Raw genomic sequence first — 23,010 nt, forward strand, 5'->3', positions numbered from 1 at the left:
TTTATGTTTTACTTTATTTCATTTTTATTTAAAAATTAAAAGTTTGTAGCTTTATAGAATTCATAATGAATACATAAATCTTGAATAAGTTTCTAGGATACCACATGATATTTTAAGATTTAGCTATATATTTATACATATAGTGAAATATGCATATAATATATATAATATAATATATATTTATATATGGCTAAACATATATTTTAATTATATAAATAATATATTTTATATACCTATTTATATATAAATAAGTATATATATAGCTGTATATAAAATATCTGCATATGTATAGATTAGCTAAATATAGCTAATTTGAAGTGATTAGCTAAGCCATCCCCTCACATAGATATTTTTTCTTTTGTGATGAGAACACTTAAAATGAATTTCCTTAGTAAAGTAAACCTCAGTGCATTAAAAATGGACAAAGTTGAGAGTTCCTGTTGTGCCTCAGTGGAAACAAATTTATGACCCATGAGGTTGCAGTTTCAATCCCTGGCCTTGCTCAGTGGATCAAGGATCCCACGTTAGATTAGTTGCAATTAGACCCCACATCCATGTGCCATGGGTGCAGCCCTAAAAAGACAAAAGACAAAAAAAAAAAAACCAAAAGGAAAAAGTAAATGAAATGTATGAATCTTAGATAAAGAGATCCTGATTCATATTTTGATATAATTCCTCACCATTTTCACTTTGAATTCCAGGGTAGATTGAAACATTACTGAGGTAGTGTATACATTTTTAAAAATCTAAAAAATGCCTCTTTAAACAAATAGGAGAACATGAAGATGTAAGGAATCCATGCATTGGCTGAGTGAGTAGAAAAGGAGAATGAAACCTTGTGTTAGCAAAATATCAGCTGTGTGTACAAGCTCATGAGGGAGTCAAAGGAGACATGATGAAAGTTCAATTAACTCTAAAGGGTATCAGTTATCTCTAAACTTTGTTATCATTGACACAGCTTTTCAAAGTACTGATGTCATTTAGGAAGTGACCAGATAACTCCTTTATCTTGAGCTTGCCAATCCTAAATCAACTTGTTTATCCAGAAGCTATCAAAAAACAAAGTTAGCTGTAGTATGAGAGTCTCTCAAAGGATAGAATTAGCCAATATTTTTCTCATGGTTCTTAATTAAGAAAAAAATCTTCCAAATGTCCACTCTAGCTGTGAAAAGGAGAGAAGGAGAATCATAATACAATCTGACTAAAAATTTCCTTCTGAGGTGGCATGCTTTATTTCCTATTTAGCTTAGATTCTTTTTTTTTTTTTTTTTTTTTTTTTTTTTTTTGTCTTAAAAGCTATTTCTCGGGCTGCTCCCACGGCATATGGAGGTTCCCAGGCTAGGGGTCGAATCGGAGCTGTAGCCACCGGCCTATGCCAGAGCCACAGCAACGTGGGATCCGAGCCGTGTCTGCAACCTACACCACAGCTCACGGCAACTCCGGATCATTAGCCCACTGAGCAAGGGCAGGGACCAAACCCGCAACCTCATGGTTCCTAGTCGGATTTGTTAACTACTGCACCAAGACGGGAACTCCTAGCTTAGATTCTTGAAGCAGATTTTTCATGCTGTGTTATAATAACAGATTTTCTTACTATTCAAGGCTTTTCTAACCCACACATTCTTCATGGTTCACTTTTGTTTATCTTTAATACACAACCACTGCTATGACATATACATTGCTAATTTTCTAGTTAATTGTACTCCATTTTGACTACTTAAGATTTTTTTTTAACATCCACAAGTGTAAGCTTGACCAAAAAATTTGGTATGGTTTTCCTTCTTTCTAAATATATAGGTTCCTGTATGGTCTTGAAAATTACTTGAGATTTAAATTATCTGGCTATAATATTTATTCAGTCCAAGAGGAAGCGTTTCATCATGTACAAGAAGAAAGCAACATGGTCAACCATTTCTACTTTCTGATGGCATAATTGGACTGACAGAATATTAAACAACAACTTTGGGACCCACTTTTAACTGAATATTAAGATATTAATTGAGGATTTTGCATCAATTAGTTAAAGTTCTCCTCAGAGCATCTTTAACTTCTGTTTCTTAGGCAATAGATCAATGGATTCAGCATAGGGATCACCAGGGTGTAAAACACAGAGGCCATTTTATCCATAGAAGATGTATAGCTGGATTTGTGTTGCATGTAAATAAACAATAATGTCCTGTAGAACATGATCTCTACTGTCAGGTGTGAACTGCAGGTAGAAGGTTTTATAACTTCCCTCAGTTGAGTTCATTCTGAGAATGGCCATGAGAATAAATGTGTGTTATACAAGAACAAACAAGGGTGAAGAGAGCAAATTACACCTTGAAAATATCAAAAAGATCAAATCTAATTCATGTGTGTCAGAATAGAGCATGGATATCCCAGGGGGACAGTCATGGTAAAAATAACTGGTGATGTTAGAGGTTAGAGTCACAGAAGGACAACTTAAATAACTTAATGGTGAGAATCCGTAACACAAAAGTGCTAGAGAGCTAGGGAGTGAGTACTAGGCCCCAACATACTTTCCTTGCCGTGGTGACTATGTAGAGGTTTGCAGATGGCTACATAATGATGTTAGGCCACTGCTGATAGCATAAACATCTCAGTGATGATGAAAATCTCAAAGACTGCTAGTTGGGTGGCACACCAATGATAGGAAATTGTATTTTGGTGAAGGACAAAGTTGACCATCATTTTTAGGCCAATGAGAGTGGAGTAACCAGATCAGTAATTGACAAATGTCTAAGCAAAAAGCACATGGTACTTTGGAGTTCAAATGAGTCTGGAAACCATGCCCAGATTTCCCAGCACTGTGATACAGAATATGACCAGGATGATTCCAAAGAGAGGCACCTGCAGCCTGGGGTTATTGGTGATCCCCATGAGAATAAATGTAGTCACCTTTGGTGCTACAGTATGATTGTGTTTCTCCATATGGTTCATCTTGGTAACCTGTGTATAATATCAGTACTACTTATATTTGAGATGCTCTCCTCTTTTTTAATGGACACTCCTGGAGGTATATGGATTGAATCCCAGCAGCAGTTGAGATCTTCACCCTAGCTGCCCCAAAATTGGATCCTTAAATCATTGTACCAGGCTGGGGACCGAATCTGTGCTGCCTCAGAGAAAATATTAGTCCAGAATTCCAAGAAATGCCATCTCCTAAGGGAATTAAATACATGATATATGAGATATAGAATTGTTTTCTTTGTCTCAAATATAAATGGAGATTCCTCTTCCCATAAGGTCAAAATCACACATACCTACATTCACATGGCAGTGAAAGTGCCTAATGATTAGCTTTTCTGATTGTAAGGCTGTTCTTGACATCAGCTTTTGCTTACTGGACAATCCATTTTAAGACATTCACCTCAAGTAAGTACATTTTCAGCCACAAAATTAGTTCAAGAGCCAGGCTGCTCCAACCATAAAGTTTCCCTTTTAGAAAGACCTAGATGATACAGGTAACTGACTTCTTGCTTGAACCTGCTTTTCCCTTCTTGCACATTAATTTCTGCTCTTATGCTTTTAATTCACCAATACAAACTGAATCTATGCACACCACTGTTGACCACAATGAAAGCAGAACCCATGGCTTTTCTCCCTCCCTTGCTCTCTCCTCAACCTCTTTGTGTGGCTCTGAGTGTGCCAGGGTATGAGTAATAAGCCTTGTTTTTCAAGGTTCCCTGATGACTGTCACCAGGGTGCATCCTGAAATCATAATAAGAATCACAAGGGTTGATGAACCACACACTAGCTCTGGCCAAGGGAAATGTCCCTAGGTGCTCACCAAAAATATTAAGGCCCAGTGGAGCCTTAGTTGATAGACTCACAAAGCACACATTCACTGAAACATTTGTAAAGTACACTTTAAAGGGGCAAGATATTTTGAAGTGACTGTTTTGATACAGCTACTTAAATATATCAAATGACCTATATACAATATTTCTGCTTTTTTAAATTTTCAAGTAATTTATAAAATAAAAATCAACACCCAAACCATTCAACTTAACATTATCAACAATCATCATGCCTGTTTAAAGTTGTAAGACATAGACAGACATTGTAAACTGTTGGTGGAGTGATGGATTACATGGTGATTGTAAAACCTCTGACCATTGAGTATAAATTTCAGTACTTCCACTTAGTATAAAGTCAGATTTTTACTCAATTCAAAATCCAATGCTATTTTAATTTTAGAATTTTGCTATTAATATCTTAGTTCTCCTTTGTCACATCAGTTATTTCTGACAAATTACCTATACTGAACTTCCAATCATACATCCTTCTTTTGAATAAAAGGAACTTGGCCATTCTGATTATTTATGAATTCTGATGATATATGGAGATTCATGTAAAGAGACCCAGTAGAAAACAAAATACAAATGAATATCAAGCCACTGACAGAGAATGCATTATGTGCCAGGCATTTTTATGAGCACTTTACATATATTAATTTACTTCATCCACACAATAACTTAAGGAAGTAGATAGTATGGTCACCTCTGTGTTCACAGGGTATTGGTTCTAGGACCTGCCTTAGATCCCAAAATCTGCAGATACTCGTGCGTCATCGTCTACCTTCCTTGTCCTCAGGGGATTCTGAATCTGCAGATTCAAACACTGGTAAACATAACAATGCATGTATTGAAAATAATCTGTGTCTAAGAGGACCCATGCAGTGCAAACCCTTGTTGTTCAGGTGTAGTTTGTATTACCATAGTCCACCTGAGAGTCAAGGAAACAAGGTGCACAAGGAGTGAATTAACTTAACCAAGTTATCTAGATAATAAGTGGTAGAGTTAGGATTCAAAGTAATTCTGTATTCAGAATATATCTACAAAAACATAATAGCATTCTTCTGTTCTAGTAAGGTCCACCTGAGAACATAGGAAATATAAAGTGGGACAGGAGAAATACTAGGTAAATGGGGATAAAGATCCTTGTTAAAATAGATACTTTAAGTATTATGTTCATTTGAAAAAAAAATGCTGTTTGTCTAAATCCACAACATAGGGTTATCAGAGACTATACTTGTCTGTAGTACATGTTGATCCTATTCCTGATAGATAAATATGTTTAAACAAAAGAAGCAGTTTTGCACAGCATAATGCTTTCAAGATCTTTGGTGATGTTTGAGTTTAAGCTGTATGTCCTGAGAAGTTTTCAATGACCAATGTTTGCTACCTACCTAATTGGAAAATCTGCTTTTACTTCCTATTGTTTTCATCTTCATTGTCTGTCACAGAATATTTTGGGTTTTTCAAACCCCTTTGAGACTCATTTTGTTAAATATTTGATATTATTCAAGAATTTAAAAAAGGGCTCACAATTACCAAGGGAGAGTTCCTTGGGTATTTGTTAATTATTCTTCAAATGCACATTAGGAAAAGTCAAAATTATGTCATGCCTGGGTTTAACTGAATAAATAAGTTACCTGATGGCACTAAACATTGGAAAAAATAAATATGCCTTTGTCAGCATCTCAAGTACATAATATAATGTACAGGCTAAGTATATTTTAACATACATATGCAATTCATGAGTAAATGAAAAGTGACTTTTTGAAAAGCATTATATATTATTATGACAAGGTATCATTCATTAACCAAGTATAATTTTGATGGATGTATAATTAAAAGTCAATATAAGACAATGTTTAATGACATTGTTTTTCCCAATGATCTGTAGTAAATATTTTCTTCATCAGTTCTTAAGTTATCTTTCATCCCTTTCTGTATCTTTGATTTTCAGAAACCTTATATGACATACTTTGGTATAATTTCCTTTCTGTTTATCCTGCTTAGAATTATGTTAGAATTGTATATCTTGCGGTTATAGTTGTTGGTTTTTTTTATTTTTTATGGTTTGGAAAAAAATCTGGCCAAGATTTCTTCTGCAAGATTTTCTGCCTCATATAATTTCTTCTTTCCACTTGCACTACATTTGAATGTACTCTATGAAGCTTGCTGTTGTTCTAGGGATCACTGAGACTATTTTCATTACATTCATTCAGTATTTCAGTTTTCCTTTGACCTCATTTTTGATAGCCTTTATTGTGATGTGTGTAAGTGTACCTATCATTTCTTTTTCAGCACATTATATGTTGATTTTCACATTCAATAAATATATGTTCCTTTCAAATATTGCATTTTCACCTCCAGAAGTCCCACTTGGTTATTTTTAATCTTTTATTTATCTCAAAATATGTTTTTATTAATTACTTAGTATATTGAACATAAATAGATTTTAAGTATTTACCTGACAACAAACACGTGGTTCCCTGACCAAGAGTTTAATAAGTGTTTCCATCAGGAGAAATGTGGATTTCTGTGGAATCAATAAAAGAAATATTGAATCAACAATAAGGCATGTTGGGGAGGGAGTGCCATTAAATCGAGACCTAAAATATGAGGATTAATTTGACTGAATACAAGGGAAACTATTTATCCATGCATTTTAATTAGACTTTGCTCTGGAGCTGAAAAGAATGCAATTGTATTTATTAGAAATATTATCAAGTGACATTTGGCTTTTTCATAGACTATTAAAATAACATTTCATATTGGATATTACATACAAAGTTTGCATTGACTCTTAAAGACCCCGTGGGAGGCATTTTTTACTTCTTTGTTCCTTAAGCTATAGATTAAGAGGTTAAGCATGGGGATTACTAAAGTGTAAAATACAGAGGCCATTTTATCAGTATCAAAGGAGGGTACATAAATGGTAGAGACCCATAGACCACAACCACCACTGACAGATGAGAACCACACTTAGAGAAAGACTTTTTCCTGCCCTGTGTAGAATGCACTTGAAATATGACTATCAGGATCAGTAGGCAGGACACTAGGATGACCAAGAGGGAAGAGATCAAATTAAATGCTGAAAATAATATGGTCGACAATTCTATTTCTTGTGCATTTGAGCAGAGCATAAGTACCAAGGGAACATCATCACAACAGAGATGACTAATGATATTAGCGACACAAAATGTCAATGTAAAAATGTTAATAGTGAACATTAGTGCCTGAAAGGCACTATAGATGTATGGAATGCCTACCAGCAAATGGAAAAGTCTCTGGGACATGATAACATTGTAGAACAGGGGGTTACAGATGACCAAATAGTGGTCATAGGCCATGGCCAACAACTAAAAAATGCACTGATGATGAACATAAGGAAAAGTCCAACTGTGTGGCACATGCATAGTAGGAAATGGTATTTTGATCCACAGCTAAATTTATAAGCATCTTTGTACAAATGACTGTAGAATTACCAAGATCAATGAAAGTCAGGTGTTTGATAAAAAAAAGTATATAGGGGTGTGTAGGTGGGAATCCATTTGGGTCAAGATGATCAAGCCCAGATTTACCACCACTGTGATTGTGCAGATGATGAGGAAGATCCCAAAAAGTGGGGCCTGAAGCTCAGCCTTCTTTGTAACTCCCATCAGAATGAATTCAATCAGTGATGATAGATTCTATTGGCCCATTTAGTCCAGTTAGCTTGTCTGGCAAGAAACAGAGAAAGTGCTATTAGCTTTCATGTGGTGTTATCTAAATAAAGTATAATATTGTAAGTAGAATTATTTTTCTTTTTTTAATAAATTTTTTATTTTTTTAAATTAATTAATTGATTAATTATTTTTATTTTCCCACTGTACAGCAAGGGGGTCAGGTTATCCTTACATGTATACATTACAATTACATTTTTCCCCCACCCTTTCTTCTGTTGCAACATGAGTATCTAGACAAAGTTCTCAATGCTATTCAGCAGGATCTCCTTGTAAATCTATTCTAAGTTGTGTCTGATAAGCCCAAGCTCCCGATCCCTCCCACTCCCTCCCCCTCCCATCAGGCAGCCACAAGTCTCTTCTCCAAGTCCATGCTTTTCTTTTCTGAGGAGATGTTGATTTGTGCTGGATATGAGATTCCAGTTATAAGTGATATCATATGGTATTTGTCCTTGTCTTTCTGGCTCATTTCACTCAGGATGAGATTCTCTAGTTCCATCCATGGTGCTGCAAATGGCATTATGTCATTCTTTTTTATGGCTGAGTAGTATTCCATTGTGTATATATACCACTTCTTCCGAATCCAATCCTCTGTCGATGGACATTTGGCTTGTTTCCATGTCCTGGCTATTGTGAAGAGTGCTGCAATGAACATGCGGGTGCATGTGTCTCTTTTAAGTAGAGCTTTGTCCGGATAGATGCCCAAGAGTGGGATTGCGGGGTCATATGGAAGTTCTATGTATAGATTTCTAAGGTATCTCCAAACTGTTCTCCATAGTGGCTGTACCAGTTTCCATTCCCACCACAGTGCAGGAGGGTTCCCTTTTCTCCACAGCCCCTCCAGCACTTATTATTTGTGGATTTATTAATGATGGCCATTCTGACTGGTGTGAGGTGGTATCTCATGGTAGTTTCGATTTGCATTTCTCTTATAATCAGCGATGTTGAGCATTTTTTCATGTGTTTGTTGGCCATCTGTATATATTCTTTGGAGAACAGTCTATTCAGGTCTTTTGCCCATTTTTCCATTGATTGATTGGCTTTTTTGCTGTTGGGTTGTATAAGTTGTTTATATATTCTAGAGATTAAGCCCTTGTCGGTTGCATCATTTGAAACTGTTTTCTCCCATTCTGAAAGCTGTCTTTTTGTTTTCTTTTTGGTTTCCTTTGCTGTGCAAAAGCTTTTCAGTTTGATGAGGTCCCATGGGTTTATTTTTGCTCTAATTTCTATTGCTTTGGCTTTTCAAAATGGGGAAAAATATTTTCCATATCTGATTTTGAAACTAAAATAAACAACAGAATCTTCTCAAATAGAGGGAGCCATATGAAATCAAATGCACAGTTACTCCAGATTAAACTATATAGTAAGCAGTATTTGGAACCTAAACATGGAATATGAAACACCATCTAGATATTAATATAGAAATATTAGACCCTGGAGTTCCCATTGTGTCACAGTGGTTAACGAACCTGACTAGGAACCATGAGGTTATGGGCTCAATCCCTGGCTTCGCTCAGTGGGTTAACCATCTGGTATTGCTCTGAGCTGTGGTGTAGGTCACAGATGCAGCTCAGATCCTGTGTTGCTGTGGCTGTGGTGTAGGCCAGTGGCTGCAGCTCTGATTCAATCCCTAGCCTGGGAACCTCCATATGCCAAGGGTGCAGCCTTAGAAAAGAGCAAAAAAAAGAGCGAGAGAGAGAAAGAAATATTATACCTTATTTCATCTCTGCAATGGCATTAGAGTTTTCTTTAGTACATGTCCATTTTGTCTGAGAATTCTTGTGGAGTTTTAAAATTGTTCAATAGACTATAACGAGTGTAACATATGATGGAACATGTAATGTGAGAAAAAAGAATGTATACATGTATGTGTAACTGGTTCACCATGCTGTGCAGTAGAAAAAATACTTATATACAGAAATAAAAATAAAAATAATTGATAAATATATTTTATTGATAAGTTCCACTTGCTACATTTCATAAAGTTTGTATGGGAAATCAGGAAAACCAAGTAGAACTGCTCTGACTGAAGATAATGAACTCCTTTGGCTTAATCCACCTTGATTACCTTCTTTTCACATTCTATTTCTCCTTTGTGAAAATCTGGAACTCTGTAAGCATGATTTTCAATTGGAGGTGTAGGTATCATTCAAAATATTCAAACAGATTAAATGTAGGGTATAATCATTATAACACGTAATCCTTGGTTTAGCCTGCACAGTCCAAAAGGGCCAAGGCAGAAACTTCTCCCTATCAAGTGAAATTTCTGAGAGCTGTTAGTTAAAAAAATAAGTCACTAAGGGAGTTCCTATCATGGATCAGTGGTTAATGAATCTGACTAGGATCCAAGAGGATGTGGGTTCGATCCCTGTCCTCACTCAGTAGGTTGAGGATCCAGCATTGCCACGAGCTGTGGTATAGGTTGCAGATGCAGCTCAGATCTGGTGTTGCTAAGACTGAGTCAAGCAAATGAATACAAGCTGTGGTATGGGCCAGAATCTCCAGCTCAGGTTGGATCCCTAGCCTGGGAACCTCCTTATGCCATGTGGCCCTAAAAAAACAAACAAAATAAGTCAAACTAAAAAGATAAATGGAAGATTTTATTTGAACCAAATTAAGATTTATAACCCAAGACCAGCCTCTCAGAAGATCTGAGAACTGCTCCATCCATTAAAGGTAAAAGCAAAGTTGTTTAAGAATTTGAGTCAGAAGGTTATACATTAAAGGATGGATTATTGATAGTTTATACAATTCTCTTGTATGAATACAAAGCAAGCAGTGAGTCATGGGTCATTGTGGCCTTGAACAAAATTAAGAAGGAAGGTTATCTCCTATACAATTATCTTCTTAATATTAGGAGAATATTGCTCTTTATGATTCAGCAGGCATTTCTGCTGACAGGGAGGTCTGGTTGATTCCTAATGCAGATACACAATGCACAGTAAAGGGGGCAAGAGGCTAAAGGGTAGAGAAAAAAATTTTGTTTAAAGTTTTCTGACCTGACTTAAATATACATTTCTATTTCATCAGAGCTGTCAGAGAGGAAGAAATTCTCATTTACCCTTCAAGGTTCTTTCAGCTGGTCTAAGAATTAAATTTCCATGAGATAGACTAGCAGGAAAAAAAATCAAAGTTGTATAACATGTAGATATGAGAGAAGCCCAGGAAAACTGAGGAACTTACAGAAATTGCCAAAGCTCTGACCTTCAATATTATCTTCAGCTAAGGACTAAAGAGGATGTTGGGGGTAGTGATTTGGGACTTCAAAGGGAAAGGAGGTATTTCACATGGAAATGGAAAAGCAAATATTTGATAAATAGATATTTGTTGGCCATGCAGAAACAATGACACATGGTGTTCTGACCTCAAGGCACTGCCTGAGTTCCCCCATCACCCCTAGCAGACTTTCTCTACAGATATGGCTGGTGATATTTCTACTATGGGAACAAGCCTTTTACCTAAATTCTTTCAGGTGATAGAGGGGAAGATCAAATAATCTTTCTGAGTCTTTTGGGTATTGAATTTTCAACTGGAAACAATCACATGCTAAAGAGACATTTGATGGAGGAGGAGCAAATGTCACTCCCCTAAAGGCACCAAGAGTCTGAAGCCGCTGAGTGACACTTGGCAGAGCTCTAGGTATCTTCTAACTTTTAGTGTTGATTTAGCCAGTTTGATCCAAGGAATAGAAATGCAATACTGGAGATTTGCTAAGCTATTTCTATCTAGCCATTTCATTTTTAAAAATAAAAACTAAATGTTGCAAGGCCTTACAATGTTTTCCTTACAATGGGAGACACACTGAATCAAGCAAATGGATACAACATTCCAGGAGCAATCCTACCACTTTGAAGACTTTATTGTATTGCTGGGAATTATTCTTGTGTTTATTGAGTTTGCCTCCATTTTGAGTGTCAGTTATGAACTCCCTCTCAAGATAGCTTTTTCAAACTACACCACAGCTTTTGGCAATGCTGGATCCTTAACATACTGAGCAAGGCCAGGGATCAAACCCACATTCTCACAGACACTATGTCAGTTTCTTAACCCACTGAACCACAAGTGCAACCCTGAAGATGTCAAGACTCTTTTAGCCTGACCATACTAATATGAGAATTTACTCCCACTAAAATACTCATAAGGGTACACTGCAGTATTGTTAACTATATACACAATGTTATACAGCAGATAATCAAAAAAAATCAAAGTTGTATAACATGTAGATATGAGACATACCCAGGAAAATGGAGGAACTTACAGAAATTGACTTATCTAATCCTAGTCTTCTTGCATGATTGAAATTTTATATATGTTCATTAGTAATTCCCCATAGCAATCTCACCTCTGGGTATTTATTGATAAGAATGCTATCAAGAACTCTAAAATGTTATGAATACACTGTCCCTTCTTATTAAAAAAGATGTCTTTGATCATTTTTTTCTTTTTTCTTTTTTTTAATTTTTATTTCAGCCATACCTACAGCATATGGAAGTTTCTGGTCCAGGAATCAAACCCAAGCCACAACAATGACTATAGTCACAACAGCGATGATGCCATCTCCTTCACCCACTGAGCCACCAGGGAATTCCTACTGGTCATTTCTTAATATCTTTATGCAACATTTTATGTACTTCCATTTGGAAGTAACCACTACAGCAGACAGGATACAAAAGGATGCAAAAGGATGACTGGCTTTTTAATCTTCAGCTTTGGTGATAGTAGTTAGGAATTATTGGGTTTCAGGGGTTTCTCTATAATTCTTAAATCATTCTACTTATTTTCCAGTCTACTTACTCAGTTTCTAAAACCTATTCTGAAACAAAATAAAACAAACAAACAAAATAAGTAGTAAGCAACTAGTTGGGAAAACAAGTAGAAAACTGAAAAAAAATATACAATTTCATGCATGGGAGTTCATCCTTACATGTAAAGACTTACATCCTTATATTGGAATTATTTTCCTCTAAAATATTGCAAACTTTTATAAAATATTGTAAAATAATACATATTTTAATGTTTTTTAAAATATTACATTGGACAAGCAGTACATAGGACATATACTAAAAATATTTTAATCTAAAATTCATACATAACAGGGTATTGTGTATTTTATCTGGAAAGCCTAACCTTATTATTTTATAATAGCTTAGATCAGTGTTGATTTTTTTCAGATTTTTTTCTCTTTACTTGCAATATCCAAATATATTTTCAACTTTTTAAAATAAGAGGGATATATAAACCTAGTCAATTTGTAAGATTTAATGTCCTAAAAATACTCCAGTTAAAAAGGGAGATAATGAATCTTTGTGGTGCAAAGAATCAGCTGTCAATGACCGTAAGAGTGTCCATGTCCAGAAGACAGAAACCATTGGAAATTACCTATAGCCAGATGATAATTGAAATCAACAATTCCTATCTATTCACCTTTAATGAAGAATTGAGTTTCTTCACCAAAATAATTTTTGCTTTTTCTTTGGGTAGGGAGAATGTATGCCTTCCTTCTCTCTTTGCCATGCTCCCTGAGGAAATAGCATATAATTGATTCACGTGATTATGCCCAAATCATCTGAGTGATTTAAAAAAATTGCCCATGGTTTTTGCTAATTATCTAGGACACGTTACACATTCTCTAGTTGAAAAATGTAAGGGACGATTAAATAAAGATACAAAATAGCATAAATGATCCCACACTTCACGGAGATCCACATAAAAGTACTTTGCTCACCTACACAGAGTTAATGTTTAAATTAAGCATGGAAAATACTTTGACATCAATTTTATTCCAGTAAAATTAGGAGAGTTCCAAAAGTCACAATAAATTTTAAAGGGCATTGTCATCATCGCATACAATTTTTTCTCTGAATTTATTATTCAAATGAAATATGTACTGGCACTGTGTTAAAATATATATCATTTAACTTATGTGAGAGAGATATTGTTCTCATATTCAGGCGACATCAAACTCAGATAAGCCATGTAATTTGACAAAAGCTGCATGATTGATAACTAGAAGATTTGAAGTTAAAGCCTCATATTTAAATGAGTGATATATAGGCTTTGTCCTTTTTTTTTTTATCTTTTGCCTTTTTCTAGGGCCGCACCCACAGCCTGTGGAGGTTCCCAGGCTAGGGGTTCAATTGGAGCTGCAGCCACTGGCCTATGCCAGAGCCACAGCAACTTGGGATCCGAGCCGCATCTGTGACCTACACCACAGCTCACAGCAATGCCAGATCCTTAACCCACTGAGCAAGGCCAGGGATCGAACCCCGCAACCTCATGTTTGATTGTTAACCACTGAGCACAATGGGATTTGTTAACCACTGAGCCACAATGGGAACTCCCCTAGGCTCTGTCGTTTTATATGGCAAACATATAATAATGGTTGTATAGCAATGTGTTACTATAATGCTTATCTCAACCCTACTGTTTCCTGAGCTGAGATCCCACAACTCTAGGGATCAGCACAACTTCACTGAGAATAAAATCTAGGAGAGTCCATTCATGGCTCAGTGGTAATGAACCCGACTAGTATCCATGAGGATGCATGTTCAATCATGTCCTTTCTTGGTGGTCAAGGATCTCACATTGCCAGGAACTGTGCTATAGACCAGCAGCTCTAGCTCTGAATCAACACCTAGCCTGTGAATTTCCATATGCTACAGGCATGACCCTAAAAAGAAAAAAAAATCTAATATAAGAGAGTATGTTCCATCTCATAATATGTTACTTGTGCCCTCTTCCTATAGGACTTCCATGTGTATAAGAACTGAGGGAAATTCACTTACAGTTAGAGCTGGTCTCAACTGTACAGATGAATATGTTTTGAAAAATGTTTTATTTGTTTCTAACATATAAATTGGTATATAGTTTTCATTCATATAGCTTATTTGAGTGTATCTACACTTTTGCATTTTAATTTGGCTGTTCTTTTTGTTACCATTTTTTTTGAAATTTTATACATGTGCTAGACAAAACTGCTTTTTAAAGATTTTTTTCCTAGCAGTTTTGTTTCTTTATTTCTTTTGCCCAAGATCCTGCAGTGATACAAAGCAGAGCTGTGTTACCACTCTCTCCCACCTGAGAGCTCCACAAATATGATACAAAATTGGATGCAAGGGATGGGGTGAGTAGGAGCAGTCCTAAAATTAATGTTAGTACAAATGACCTCGTGTGGCTCAAGACCTCAGCTAAACAGAAACGCTCCCCTGAGGAGGTCATTCCAAAGGCTCAGAGCTGGCCTTCTAGGATCAGGCAAGGGTGTGGACATCACAGGCCTGCTGCAGTCACCCTTCACTGCACAGCACATTCAGAGTGTGGGCTCTGGGTCCAAGATCATGTCGTGGTTCTACTGTGAATCAGTGCTCTTGTTTAGGTGGTTTCTCTCCCTTTATGTCTCTGTTTCTTACCAGTAATGTAGGGCTGATCTTTGGTGGGTCCCAGCTAAGTGAGCTATTAACCAAAGCCCAGCCCAAGGCCTTGGTGAAGGTCATCTCTCCTGAGAAGCATTCCCAACCCTGCCATACACTGACTGTCCCATCTCCCTCCTTGTGTGGTGTCACCCATGTGGGAGGAGGGATCACTGTGCCCCTGTGGCAGTTCTGTTGCCTCTGTTCTCACCCCATTTGTTCTTGAATTTCTCCTGAGAACTCAGGGAGACAGAGGTGAAACACTGGAGCCCTGCAGGTGACAAGGACCAGCTTTGAAAAGCCATGGAGGAAATGCTGCAGCGTTAAATTGATCCATCCACTAGGAGCCTGGGAGACTGGCCACCCCCAGGGAGATGTTTATGGACATGAGTGTGGGGTCTGGTTGGTCTGGACTGGGGACATGGCCACTAATCTGAGGGCTAGGCTCCTTGTTGCAGAGGATCCCAATGTCCCTGTCCTCTTTCTGACCTGATTTCTGCAGTGAAATGCTACCCTACCTCACTGAAATGCCACCCCTACCTCACTGAACCCCTACTGTCCTGCCAGACAGAGGACTCTGGAACCATGAGTGAACAGTGTGTCTGGGCCTGTTCTGGGCTTACTGCCTGCAGTTGGCAAGAACAGGATGATCTGGATGGGGACACAGAGTAGAATGTCAGAGGTGGCCTTGCTTGTTATACAGCAAAGGGATTAAACACCTCAGTGGGCAGGACATTCCCCAGCACTGAGGTCTGGCCAGGTTTGTCTTGTCATGTCGAGGGTCCGAGGGCCCCCACACAGGCCTGAGGCAACTCCCATGGGGAAGGGGTGAGGCACCTGGAGGGGCAGCCTGGCCTGGGGGCTGTGCTAGACATGGAGTCAGGATACCTGGTTCTAGCTCTGTCCCCACCTGGCTGTGGCTGGAGCATAACAGTGGGATGGAGTTGGGGAAAATGGTCATGTGCAGAATTTCCAGTGGTGCTGGTGCCATAGACAGTTCTGAGCCTGTGGGGCTAACTTGCCACAGGGCATTTGGGCATGGAAGTCAAAGCCACGCCAGAGGTCCAGAACCACCTCTGCCCCAGAGGACTCCCCTCCTCTGAGGAATTCTAAATTTCACATATGGATGTTTTTGACTGTGCCCCAGGAAGTGACAGGATTCACAATGGAGAAAACAGGCATTGACCCCAGAGAGTTGTGGTGCCTGTCAACAAACTGATTCCTGTAAGCCCAGACTCTTGCATCTCCCCACTCAGAGAAAAGCACTAAATTTATTGACTAGTTTGTTCTTGATACTGGAAATAGTATCAACCTGGTACTCTTGCTGTTTTGTTTTCTATGTTGAACCTTTATGACAATTCTTTGATGTGGTTTCACAGTTTCTTTACATACAGTTGTGCTTTCAATTTCCCCCTCTTTGCACTAACATACAACTGTGATATTTCTACTGCCTCTCCCAGTAAATATAAAAACACTATACTACGTTTTACAAATATCATTGGCAGCATTACTGAGCTTTCCATAATTGAGGTTTTACAGAGTTAAATATGTTTAAAACATGACTACATTTTATGAAACTATAGTTTTTCAGTATTTCTACTGCCCTTTCAAATATTTCAGTTTGTAGAATGCCTGGAGTCTAAACTTCCGTAAAATCCAAAGCCACCAGCCATTTACTCTGCCTTCCAGGTTATCAGTGGTAAATGGTTTTTTTAAATGATAAGATGAAAACTGGTTATTACACTGAGCATAGATCCAAATATATGCCCAAGAGTGGGATAGCTGGGTCACACGGTAGTTCTATGTATAGTTTTCTAAGGTACCTTCACACTGTTCTCCATAGTGGTTGTACCAGCTTACATTGCCATCATCAGGGCAGGAGGGTTCCCTTTTCTCCACACCCCCCTCCAGCATTTGTTATTTGTGGACTTATTAATGATGGGCATTAGGACTGGTGTGAGGTGGTATCTGGTAGTAGTCTGATTTTCATTTCTGTAATAATCAGGGATGTTGAGCATTTTTTCATGTGTATGTTGGCCATCTGTTATCCCTTTTATTTGACTAGCTTTCTACTGTTCAGAGAACTTTTGTAGTTATTCTATTGTTCTCCTCACAACTATCCTGTGAGGTAGTTTTGTTTATTCCTTATTTAGAGCTGGAGAGACTGCAGCACAGAGACATTTTGTTGGCTTCACTATGGTTACACAGCTCAATAATGGCCAACTCCATAAACTCTTTTATGGAGTCCCAGGTTATAGGATCTGGGCCAGAATCCTTACTCCTATATTATGCCTTTTCCTGCCAGCTGTAAAAGCTGTTACACCATTAAAATTCTTGTCCATTTCACTGTGTATCATTTATGACAGTAGTTACCTACAAAAGGGAAAAACATATGTAAATATATGTTATAGTCATATAAAAGGCCAAAAATTTTATGGTATACCAATGAAGGTCATGCTCACACATTTTCTCTCAGGCATGTGTTACTGGTATCCACTGATGGACTGAGCATCTGAATAGAACTTCATTTTAAGAGAACTGGTCCCAACTCCTATGTATTTACGCTGTCTAATTTTTTAAAAATGAATAAATACATTGGAAGCATTCAGAATGATCACCACTCCTTTAAGCCTGTAGGATGTCAGGAAAGCAACAAATCAATTTTTGCATGATTCCTCTCTCTCACTACATTTTCATGCATGAAATTATTTTTAAAACAAAAAAATGAAGCAAGTTCCCTTTAAAAACAGTCCTCTGAAACTTCAAATATGTTTGCACGTGCTTTATTTCCTATGGGAGAACTGAAGATGACAAATAATCATAAATGTTTAGAACTTCCACTTGAAAGGAAATCATCAACATTTTGAAAGGATACATTTCAAAATCCTACTGGTTATTCTCTTTTAACTAATCTTGTCATCCTCTCAAAATTCTCAATCAACTGCATTCTATATTTATTTCCTATTACATTTTGTTTTTCAATGAAAGCTCTTCAAATTAACCACTAGAGACTTATTATACTTAAACTGAACAGAAACTTCAGGAAAAAAATTCACAGAAGCATAGAAGGAAGCAGTATATGTAAACTTTTTTTTTCTTTTTTTTACCAAATCAGTATAACTGACTAAAGCTGTGGCTTTTGCTTTCACATTTGGCAGAAGCAAAACAAAAAAAGCATACCCTAAAGCCCCCAAATAACAAAAATCTCAAGCAAGTAGAATGTCCAACTTTATAACACAAAGTAAGATTCAAAACCTGTTCCCTCAATGATTTCTGTTGTCAGTTTGGGCATGCAGCAAATTTGCTGTTATAACTGTGAGGGAAAATAAAATATTAAGAATATGGACAATATCCTATTTAACACTAATTCAAAAACTAGGAAGAGGAAGGAGAAATAAAAAGACATCACACATAAACACCCAGAATTATCCTACATAATTAGAAAATTTTGTAGATAAATTAGTAAAAATAAATTCCCAGTAAAAACCCAAAAAGCATGTCTATAAATACAATATGAAACAACCAATTTAGGGAGATGGTCATGTTTTTTCTGGAAAACAACATTTACATCTCTAGTTCTTACACCAGCAAATAACTGTGGAGGAGCAGACCAAAGTGCATAATAAGAGAGTTAAATGAGTTGTATCTGTGGTACTTTAAATGCAACTTTTCCTCAATTATTTGAAGGTTGAAACAGACTTAACCAGACTCATATGGGCCAAACAAGTCATCTGATATGCTACTGAATGGCTGAGGGTCTATTAGTTGGGTTCTTTCACTATCAAGTTCTTCTTCTGTATCATCTGTGTACTTGCTTATTTATTTATTTATTTTTGGAGTGCTGATCTAAAGACAGACTTTCTAAAGTTTCAATATCTTCAATGCCTGCAACGTAGTGGCTCATAAAAAGTATTAGAGCTTGTAGTCTTTAACATGACATAGCTAAAACAGCAGAAAGAAGTGTTTTTTTCCTCAAATAAGTTGTGTCTTTTTCTTCTCTAACAAGGGAATTATTATGTTCCAACTCCTGATCAATTTCATTCTGCGCTTTACCTAGCATGAACTCTAATTTCTGGATCCTTTCCTCTGTAGGCAAGCCCTTGTGCATGTCATGATTTATTTCTTTAACTGCAATGAAAACACTGTCATCCAGACCACCCTCCTTTCTTACTAACTTTATTTCCATGCTGTTGCCCCATTTAGAGTGACTTTTTGGACCAGAGACCTCTGTGTCGCTGCCTTTGCTGTCTGATGTGTTGGGTATGTGTTTTGGCAAAGGATCTACTAGATCAGTTTCTGGCTCAGAAAGGTGAGTTTTAGAGACCTGATGCAGATTTAACAAAAAAGAGCTTGTATTGATAATATGTCTTGTCAAACCTGTTGTTCTATTGACTGACATGCCAGCTTCAGCATCAACACAAGGGAGCAGGCCTAAGAGGGTTTCTTGTCCTTCCAGCAAGAGATTTTTCAGGGCCCGCTCTATCTGCTGATCAGTTGCTCCACAAAGAGGAGTCTTGGCTAGACAATTTTCTTGACATTTATTATGGCAAACATAAGCACAGAACATAAACTGGGAATCAGCTTTAGTCTAATTTTTTTTTTTCTTACAGTAGTCACACCAAGTTGGGTTCTGTAACTGAGTATCTTGGAAACTATGTTTATTTTCTGCTAAACCCATCTGTCCAAAAAAGTGTTCCTCTTTAGTCAAGGGATAAACCACTTCACCAAATGGAGTTCTTTTTTTTTTTTTCTCTAAGTTAGTTACTACATGATGCAATTGCTCTCCTTCTTTCAAATATCTGAAATGAACAGTAATATCACCATTGAACCCATTGTCATTGAACCCATTTTGCATACTCAGATTGCGTAGTGTGGTTCTTGTGACAATGGCCTTAGGTGATGGGGCTTCCAGTCTGAATTTGGAAAAGTATTCCATGGTTGATATGTCTAAGCATTCTAAAGTCATCACTTCAAGTTTAAAGCTAACATGCCCCCAACAGACGAGACCCCATAATTTGATCTGTGTACCACACATTGTGATGCTCAATTATCTGTGGCAGGCCTCTATGTCAAAGAAACAGCTGCCTCTGGTTGTTGTCCATCTTCCTAGCTTATTACAATAAGGAATTTCTGATGATTCCCATGTTTTAGGGTCATCTGAACTGTCCTTAGGAGGATAGGAAATTTCTGAAGTCAAATCTTTCACCACTTCCTGCTTTGCTAAAAACTGTTTAGCTGCAGCTTCTTCTATGTGATCCAGATTTTTTTTCTTGCTTTTCAGTAGGTTTATCTGTAGGAGGTGGCAGCAAAACTGGGCTTTCAACAGGAATATCTCATTCTGCCCAATATGCAACCTCAGCAGAAGGCAAAGGAATTTTCACTTGCGGTCATGGTGGCACAGGCTGTTTGAAAGTGGGTCCCTGGGTGGGTTTTGATATTTGTGCTTGTTCTGTTATCTCAGAAGATTTCAGGGCTAAGGATTTATGTCCTTCTTTGGATGGCAGTTTTGGTGGTGCCAGGTGCCTTCCTATAGCTGATTTCTGGTTTTAAACTAGTGATATATTTCCAAGAGTTTTTCACAGAAAGTATTGTTGGCATACATTTGGGAATGTGCCTTAATGACTGTGCCTCATCTTTGACCTCAGTTTGTGCTCTGACATCACTCTCCGAGTCCTCAAATTCTGAATCCAGGACTCTATTTTCAGCATCTATTGCCAACCCATTTGTTTCCTCTTCATAGTTTGGCTGGCATGAGCTTGACAGAAAGTTTTCTTTCAACTATCCAAAATTATCTTGCAGCACCACACTCTGTTTTCTCTGGCCAACAGGCCTTTCATAATATACCAGGACTTGGTTGCCAGCATACTTGATAAGCTTCTACACTTGCAGTGTAGATGTAATTTTCATACCTCCAATAGCAATTAGTTGATCTTCTCACTGAATATCTGCAATTTCAGTGGGTGATTTTGGGGCCACAGTCTCAATTATGACATGCCCAGCGTATGCATCAGTTGACTGGACAAGATGAAGTGTAAATCCAACACAACACTTTGTAAATTCCCCTTTATTAATTCAACCATCTCAATAGAACTCCTTTGTTTTTTTGTGTGTTTGTTTTTTGTCTTTTTTTTTTTTGCCATTTCTTGGGCTGCTCCCACGGCATTTGGAGGTTCCCAGGCTAGGGGTCTAATCAGAGCTGTAGCTGCCAGGTTACACCAGAGCCACAGCAATGTGGGATCCGAGCCGCGTCTGCAACCTACACCACAGCTCACGGCAATGCTGCATCGTTAACCCACTGAGCAAGGGCAGGGATCAAACCTGCAACCTCATGGTTCCTAGTCGGATTCATTAACCACTGCGCCACGACAGGAACTCCTTAGAATTCCTTTGTTTTTCTTCCCAAACACTACTGCTCAGCTCAAGTGTGCAATGAATATTTGCCTCTCTATCATAGGATCCAAAAATAAGTAACTTACTACATCTAACACTGTAACTTTAAGTCAGCCTTCTGTAAGTGCCCGTTGTTGTATATGGATATGCTCTTCATCTTCTTCAAATCCTTGCAAGAAGGAATGGGAAAAATGGCTTAAACCTCATCTTGTGACTCAAAAGTGTGTGCTTGCTCCTGATGATTTTCTTGAGCTGGTTGAGGATGATGTAGTTGAGCTGGGGCATGGACTGCCCTTGGAACTGGGACCACACCCCGAAGTCCATCAGTGGGTCCTCCACAAGGGAGGAGAACCAGTGGGTGAAGGGCATAAGGGTGAGGGAGAAGCTCAAGCTCCCCACCATTGGGGACAGCTTGATGAATAGATAGGTGGACTTGCAGAAGACCAGGTCCATGTCTCTGGCCAAGTAGAAGCCCCCATTGTGCTCCACCTCCACCTTGAAGGTAAGCTCTGCAGTGGAAGTGGTGGGCAGTGCCTACCCCTTGGGGTCCTCAGGCTCCAGGAGACTGAGGGCCCAACTGACTGGAGGAGCCAAATGTTCTTGATGAAGGGCACCCTCTTGCCCAGGAACACATCCCTCACACACATGCTCAGCCCCTCCATCAGGTGCCTGGTTGTCATGGTCTGCAGCAGCTCCTGGAACTCCACCTTGATGTTTTTGGTGACCTCCTGGCAGGCTAGTGCGGTGTTCTCAGCTCCAGGAACAGGAACAGGATGGTGGCATTGAGGAAGTAGCAGTTCTTCTGCCATCGGGGGGTGGGGATCATGTAGGTTGGGTCCTGCCACCCTCAGGGGGCCCGCTGGAGGACTCCTTAGCTGAGCTGCTGCAGCCACAATGGTACTCCCTCAGGGCTATAGTGGAAGCCATCAGCTGCATGGGTGGCCTGGTCAGGCTGTGGCTAGGGCTATTTGTGGTAAAGCAGCAAGAACTGGGTGAGGAGCATGAGGAATGAGCCAAGAATGGCCCATGCCATGATTATGAGCAGCAGCCCCATCCTGCCACCACCTCTTCCTGGGGTGCCCAGGCCCTTGCCCCTGTGCCTACTGTCTGGTTTCTTCGTGCCCCTCTCCCTGCTGCCACCATCTTGAGGACATTGGGTGGCAGGGTTGTGTGAGCAGCTCTGTTGGCCTCCTCAGGTTGCTCCTGTTGGTGCTGAAGCTGAGGTGGAGGTGGCAGCAGGGCTTTAGGGTGCAGATTTGTGCTTTCATCTGACCAATACATTGCATTTAGGAGAATTACCTTTTAGAAGATTTCATATCATATACTTTGTGATCATAAACTATAAGGACACTGTACTCCCCATTGTCAAAATTTTCATACTAATTTTGGAAATTCCTCTTATCTGAAAAATGAGTAGGTTGATTTGTTTATATTTAATGAACATTTTAATTCTGAGATGGTATTTCCCTTAGGAACCCCCGAGATAAGAAAAGTAGAGAGCCTAAGAATGATTTGGCTTTTAGATTACTATAGAACTTTGGTCTTTTTCTCCACTCTATGCTCTATTTGATTTTTTATATTTTAAAAAAATTTGGACTATGAATTTACCTGAAAAAAATTGGACACCTGGGAGCCAAGAGGACACAAAAATTTATTCTTGGATTATTAAATATATTTTAAAATGTCACATATTTA

General features: G+C 38.2%; 3 pseudogenes; all 3 read right to left on the bottom strand.

Moving 5' to 3' along the window:
• Positions 1–2,012: 2,012 nt before the first annotated feature.
• On the bottom strand, positions 2,013–2,943 carry LOC110258528 (annotated as a pseudogene).
• Positions 2,944–6,575: 3,632 nt separating this feature from the next.
• On the bottom strand, positions 6,576–7,498 carry LOC110258530 (annotated as a pseudogene).
• An 11,126-nt stretch (positions 7,499–18,624) lies between these two features.
• On the bottom strand, positions 18,625–22,369 carry LOC110258531 (annotated as a pseudogene).
• Between the last annotated feature and the right edge of the window lie 641 nt (positions 22,370–23,010).

Source organism: Sus scrofa, unplaced genomic scaffold, assembly GCF_000003025.6.
Source record: "Sus scrofa isolate TJ Tabasco breed Duroc unplaced genomic scaffold, Sscrofa11.1 Contig2298, whole genome shotgun sequence".
Taxonomy (NCBI): Eukaryota; Metazoa; Chordata; class Mammalia; order Artiodactyla; family Suidae; genus Sus; species Sus scrofa.